Source organism: Colobus angolensis, unplaced genomic scaffold (genome assembly GCF_000951035.1).
Source record: "Colobus angolensis palliatus isolate OR3802 unplaced genomic scaffold, Cang.pa_1.0 Scaffold20, whole genome shotgun sequence".
NCBI classification, from domain to species: domain Eukaryota; kingdom Metazoa; phylum Chordata; class Mammalia; order Primates; family Cercopithecidae; genus Colobus; species Colobus angolensis.
Window position 1 is genome coordinate 3833070 of NW_012115155.1, and position 7211 is coordinate 3840280.

The 7211-nt window shown below is 44.4% G+C and overlaps 1 protein-coding gene across 6 annotated transcripts in view; it reads right to left on the reverse strand.

The window, feature by feature from the left end:
* Positions 1–6890, reverse strand: part of CLASP1 (cytoplasmic linker associated protein 1) — a 313075-nt gene extending 306185 nt beyond the window's left edge. For all 6 annotated transcript variants that reach the window (XM_011941649.1, XM_011941646.1, XM_011941643.1 and 3 more), the window contains exon 1: positions 6670–6890. The gene's annotated coding sequence lies outside the window, so the exon portion shown is untranslated. The remainder of the gene's footprint in view (positions 1–6669) is intronic.
* Positions 6891–7211: the final 321 nt, after the last annotated feature.

Genomic DNA, 7211 nt, shown 5'->3' on the forward strand with positions numbered 1-7211 from the left:
GAGGCAGAGGTTGCAGTAAGCCGAGATCGCGCCACTGCACTCCAGCCTGGGTGTCAGAGTGAGACCCTGTCTCAAAAAAAAAATCTCAAACAGTTTACCAACATTTGCCATATTAACTCAAAATGACAAAGGCTATTAAAACTTAAAATTACATATACTATGTAATTATAAGAAAAGCATTCATAAAACATGGAAGACCTAAAATTACTTACAAAAAGAATGGACACATGGACAGTCTCAAAGAGTGATACACTGGGAAGTAACAGCTCATGTTGAAATGGTTTGATGTGGTTTTCCTCCACTGGTCTCTCAACTTTCCATATTATTGCTACATTACTGGAGTAAGACTAAATAAATTTAACTGATTCTGCCTGGAGAGTTAATTGGACAGCAGTGAGGAAAAGTCCTACACTGACCTCAGCTACCCTAAATGAAGACAGGCTCACCTGAACGCACCGTGCTCTCAGATGGCCACAAGGCCAGTTCTAGATTTCTGTCCCCAAAAGATCAATCTTAACAGATACACAAAAACATAAAACCTTGAATTTATTTTTCCTTTTTTTTCTTTTCTTTACTCTAAAAGTAGTATTTTTCTAAAAGCAAGTATATATGCACTAAGGGAAAGGAGGAAATCTAATTTGACAGCTATTGGCATGGCAAAAAGACTAGAAGACTTCATGAGCCACAACTTCAATATAAGCCGAGATGATGCAGCTAGGAAACAGTGTGGTTCACATGAAAAGGACATTAGGCTGGGAGACAGAAGGCCCAGTTCTCATTCTAGATCAATCAGGGCGAATTTCACTTGCAGGCCTTGATTTCTCATCTGCAAATTGATAGGATCATGACGCTATTTCCCCTACCCATCTCATAGGCCTTGGAAGGGAACAAAGATTATGACTGTAAAAGTGCATTAAAAATCATTTTTATCTTTTAAATCTGGCCATTATTATTATGAAGACATTTATTTATAAATTTACAAAAAAAGGGTAACAATGTGTAGAAGGATACATTCCAAACTGGTTAAGTGGGTGTTTTTCCAGGACTCTGAAATTGGGAGCCATGCCTTTACCTGTATCTGCATTGTTGGAATCTTTCAGGAAGATCTATTCATCTATTACTTGGGAAATTTTAAAATTTTAATTTGTAAAAGCTAATGATATCAAGCACGTCAAGTGCAGAGTTCTCCACCTCTGGGTCATCAAAGAATCATCTGGGGACTGTTAAAACTGTGGTCACCCAGGTACCATACAAATTCTCTGGGCAGAAGATAATAAAATGAGGCCAGGCTGCTTGTATTTTAACAAGGTCCCAAAGAGATTCCAGTGACTTGGTTACTGCAACTATTACTACATGGTTATTAACTCCTACCACGTATTACCCACTTAACACATACCCGTCACTGCCCTCAACACTTTACATGTATTATCTTATTTAATCCTGACAACAACCTACAGGTAGGTGCTACAACTAACACTGCCCTCCCCTCACCCTCGGTTTACAGATGAAGACACTAAAATTATTGAGATTATTTAGCTGGCCTAAAATTATAGCACTTGTAAGTGGCAGAGCCAGAATGCACAAGGAAATTTGAAAATCATTGATTCGGTTTCCTAACCTAAGAAAACAGCTGTATATTCTGCTCAGGTCATATCTTCTGTTTTGTTTCAGACACTGCATTTAAAGGACATTAAAACAACAATAACAACTGCCAGGGGCGGTGGGTCACACCTGTAATCCCAGCACTTTGGGAGGCTGAGGCGGGCAGAGATCACCTGAGGCCAGGAGTTTGAGATCAGCCTGGCTCAACATGGTAAAACCCCATCTCTACTAGAAACAAAACAAAAATTAGCCAGGCATGGTGGCACACGCCTGTAGTCCCAAGCTACTCAGGAGGCTGAGGCAGAACTGCTTGAACCTGGGAGATGGAGGCTGCAGTGAGCCGAGATCACGCCACAGCACTCCAGCCTGGGCGACAAAGCAAGACTCCGTCTCAGGAGGAAAAAAAAGTTGGGCCGGGCTTCCTAGCACTTTGGTAGGCCAAGGCAGGAGGATCACTTGAGCCCAGGAGTTGGAGACCAGCATGGGCAACACGGTGAGACCCTATCTCTACAAAACATTTCTAAAACAAAATTTAGAAAATTAGCCAGGTGTGGTGGTGCATGCCTGTAGTCCCAGCTACTCAAGAGGCTGAAGCAGGCAGACTGATTAAGTCCAGAAGGTCAAGGCTGCAGTGAGCCGTGACCATGCCACTGCACTCCAGCTTGAGCAACAGAGCAAAACCGTCTCAAACAAAACAAAACAAAACAAAAAACAGAGTTGCCTAAAGAAAGTATGGTGAGCCATAACAAACCAGGAAAGAACTAACGATTTAGGGCTGTTTGCGTACTTGCATTATAACCAGCCATCGATTCATGTTATAGTTGTCTCCATAACTAGACTGCAAGCCCCTGAAGTGCAGGGGCCATGGATGTCTCTTCAACTGTACCCTCTTGGTACCTGGTGCTCAATTCAAGAGAGAGTTTAATAAATAATCAGTAAGTCTAGAAGTGTGATATCTGTCATGGGAAATATGAAGGGCTATTATGTGAAGAAGAAACAGACTTAATTCAGGTTGCTTCAGGAAGTATATAACTAAGGTCAATAGGTGAAAGGGAGGGAGCAGACTGGAGTAGTCTAAAAGCATTTCTGGCGCTGGGCGCGGTGGCTCAAGCCTGTAATCCCTGCACTTTGGGAGGCCGAGACGGGCGGATCACGAGGTCAGGAGATCGAGACCATCCTGGCTAACACGGTGAAACCCCATCTCTACTAAAAATACGAAAAACTAGCTGGGCAAGGTGGCGGGCGCCTGCAGTCCCAGCTACTCGGGAGGCTGAGGCAGGAGAATGGCGTAAACCCGGGAGGCGGAGCTTGCAGTGAGCTGAGATTCGGCCACTGCACTCCAGCCTGGGGGACAGAGCAGGACTCTGTCTCAAAAAAAAAAAAACATTTCTGGCAACCAAGACCTGTCCAGGGACAGATGCCTGCAGTTTGACACCGATGATCAGAATGTAGCAGACAAAAGGAAGGATGTTGGACTACTGGGCCTCTAACAACTCCTCCAAAGCTCACATTTTATTAGTCTACGTTAGGATACATTTGTTTACTCTTCCATACATTCTACAGTTTCCATTAGTTATACAAGTCACTTAGTCACTTAGTAAGCAACAGAGGACACCAATTGTGTTCTACAAACTCCCTGTGCCCTCAAAGATCTAGAGAAGAGTAAATGCACAAGAGTGAATCTAAGCAAGCAGGAAGGTGATATATACAACAGGAAGCAGCAAGGAGTGAGGAAACTTCCAGGCAGGAAACAAGACAGAAGTTAACAAAGGTATTATGGAAGAAATGTCACCATTTGAGCACACCTGAGCTAGATCTTTAGGATCCATGAGGGGAGGTGGGAGGAGGGCTGTCATAAGAATGTGGGGAGGAAAATCACTGTGTGGCAGTCATGGTCTGGGCATAAAAGGGGCAGAAAAGCCCTGGGGAGGTGAAGAACAAGCGAGAAACAAGCAGTAAATGCCGGCATTTTAGAGGTCATTTAGTCAAACACATATATCCATACTTTGTCGATGATGCCCCGCTGGCAATGGCTAAAACAGTTAGTTCATTTTTTAAAATTACATCTTACAAACCAAAAACTATATCATCAATGATTTCTACTTTGCTTAGTTTTTGTTTTTAAGACTAACAGATTCTTCCCTTGTTTTGTTTTTGTTTTTAGACAGGGTCTCACTCTGTCATCCAGGTTATAGTGCAGTGGCAGGATTTCGGCTCACTGTAGCCTCAGCCTCCCAGACTCAGGCGATCCTCCCACCTCATTCCCCCCTCCTCCGAATAGCTGGGACTACAGGTACACACCACCATCCCCAGCTAATTTTTGTATTTTTTGTAGACAGACAGGGTTTCACCATGTTGCCCAGGTTGGTCTCAAACTCCATGCAACCCACCTGCCTTGGCCTCCCAAAATGCTAGCATTACAGATGTAAGCCACTGCACCCAGCCTCTTTTCTTGTATTCTAGGAAATCTTTTAAATGTTCTGGTTTTAAACATTTAAGTTTTACTTCTGTCTACTGTTTCCACTATTTGACAACTAGATGTAGTTACCAAAACTGACAGTTTCAGTAACTCAGTTGAACCTAATATTTGTAATCACTTAAATGTTTCTATTTACCAATAGTACTACAAAATAAAAAAAATTATAATCTAAAAATTATTAAGAAGAAGATTATTAAGAATAGACGGGTCTCAAACAGTAAATTTAAGTCTCAGGCCCACGAAGCCATCTCACTCAACTTATAAATCATGACACTAAGCTACTTAAGAAAATAAACAAGACTGAAGCAAAAAATCTCAATCTAAAACCAGTAAACATGGGCTCAGCATGATTGCTCACGCCTGTAATCCCAGCACTTTGGGAGGCCAAGACAGGCAGATCACCGGAGGTCAGGAGTTCAAGACCAGCCTGGACAACATGGTGAAACCTGTCTCTACTATAAACACAAAAATTAGCTGGGAATGGTTGTGGGTGCCTGTAATCCCAGCTACTCAGGAAGCTAAGGAAGGAGAATCGCTTGAACCCCGGAGGTGGAGGTTTGCAGTGAGCTGTGATTGCACCATTGCACTTCAGCCTGAGCGACAAGAGCAAAACTCTGTTTCAAAAATAAAAATAATAAAACCAGTAAACAAAATATAACACACTTAAATGACAAACTTAATGTTCTTCTGGCCAATCATTTCTCAACATCCCTGTCAAACTATTTTAAGCGTCTGAAATCTTGCTCTATAAAAAGCAAGTTCCCATCATCTGAACTACACTTAAAGAGATCTATCCCACTAGTTACTGAAGCATAATACACCAGGCTTGAGAGTTTCACTTGCTATCAATTAAAAAAAAAAAAATGCTTACCTCTTTTACATAAATAAAGTTTAATCTGTAGGTTAACTCAAAAGCCTGACATCCTAGGAGATCTGGGTTTTCCGTTCTAACACAACTTTATGGTGCAAACTTAGCAAAAGCCTTTTCTGTATTTCCCAATTCAGTTATAACACAGAGGTACAATATTTGATACCTCCACCACCAACAAAGTCTTTTCTAAGAAGTTCCGACTTTGGTTAACCTTACTTGGGAGAATTAAAAGCTATGGCTGAAAACTCCTTCATAAAAACTAAAGCTTTAGAAGTCTAAAATGGTGTTACAATCTAACCCATAATAAACAATGAATTATAGAAACTGAGATTTGAGTAACAACTGCTAAAAAGGTGTATTACACAATTTAACAAGATAACCAAATCATCAAAATTTAAATCTTTCTTAACAAAGGTAAAAAATAAATAATATTCAGTACTCTGAGGCACTGTGCCACTTTTTATCTACATGGTCTCTACATCAATGTTGCTATTCTCCCACTCCCTTGATGAGCAAACAGAGGCAATGTCCGGGACCCCTCAAATCGAGAGATCAGTTAACGTCGTAAATGATCACAGCAATAAAAACAATTTCTAATGCCAGAATTGAAAACGGACTGTGGCACCCAAATAGGGTCCAAGGTACATGGCGGCATAAAACTATTTCTCGCTTCTGACTCTTCTGCATCACTGTCTCCCAAAGGACTAGAGAATCTGAAGCTCTCATTGCCACATCTACAAATTAAAGTATCATGTTTAAAGAGCTCACAGTTTCTACGAATGGTCAGTATTTAATGAAAGCACCCCACTACACAGAAACTCACCCAGCTGCAAACTCACCACAGCGTGCTTTCAGACTCCACATTAATTTTTTTTTAATTTTAGAAACAACTATTTTTAAAAATATTATGTAATAATTTAAACTCTGGAAAGCCCCACACTCATCCCAGCAGCTCGGAAAATGGAAAGCAAAATTCGATTAGCTCCATTGTATCTAGCCAGGCTAACGTGCAAGATCACACACTCATCTTCGTCAGAGCGTCTCTGCCAATACCAAAGAACAACAAAGGCAAGTTGAGAAGTCTGCACAGGCTTAACTCAGCACTTGTTCGCTTTCCCAGCTTCAGAAAGAAGCTCTTCGAAGGCCCCGGGGACCAAGGGGACCTAGTGCATCCCATCAAGCCGGCCGCTCTGCTCAGCGCCGCTCGCGCAGCTTTTGTCTGGCCCGGTTGGGAGCCCGGGCCGCCCGCCTCCCAGCACCCCTTCTCTCTGGATCTTTCTCCACACCCATCACTCGCCGATGACTAGTTGTTGTGGGTTTCTCTCCCTCGCCCCCTCCCTCCCTTTCAAACGCGCCCCGGGCTCGCTGGCTTCTCCCACCCGGCCGGGGAGACTCGGGTTAGGAAAGGGGCCCGGGTGGGGTCTGGAAAAGGGAAACACAGAGGGGCACACAAAGCCGACTGACCCCACGGCCGATCCCCTCCCTCTGCAAAGCAGCCTGGGTTCAGGGACCTACTGGTTGGATAAACAACCCTCGCATCCCGCTCCTCGCCAGGCTCCCACCTCAGAGCCGCCCCATCCCCCCAAAGTGCACCCAAGAGCCGATGACAGCGCTGGACATCTCCCCCACCCAGACCCGGCGCCCGCCACTGCGCGGGAGGGGCCAGGGCCGCGGGAGGGCTCGGGTCTGACCCTCCACCCCCTGACCAGGTACTTACAGCCCTGTTTTTCGTTACTGTTGCCGCTGCGGACCAGAGAGCCGCCGCCTTCTCCTCCACCCCAATGAGGTTAAGCGCTTGGTGCGGGGATTAAAAAAAAAAAAAAAAAAAAAGGAAAAAAAAAAAAAAGACCGAGAGCGAGAGCGACGCCGAGGGCGCCTGCGCAGTGCGGTCCCCCTTTTTCTTCTTACCGCCACCGACTCAGCTGCACCATAGAGAGCGTAAACCGATACCAGAGAGGCGGTTGCCTCTCTATGGTAACGCCCTGCGCACGCGCGGGCCTGGCCGTGTTAGGCTTCGCGGGCGTAAAGTCCCCGGGAGCTTTGCCCCTCACGGAGAACGTTGGTTGACCCTGATGGGTACCCGTAGGGTAAAGGTTTTGGGTTTTTTGTTTGTTTGTTTTAGGAAAGGGTGGCCCGAGTGTAGTTAAGCCCCTTGGAAAGTTGCGACAAAACTCGAGTTACACAAGGAAGGTCGGAACTAAGTGGCCACAGCAACAATGCACCAGCAAGCAGGGAGCGTGATAGGAAGAGCTAAAGAGG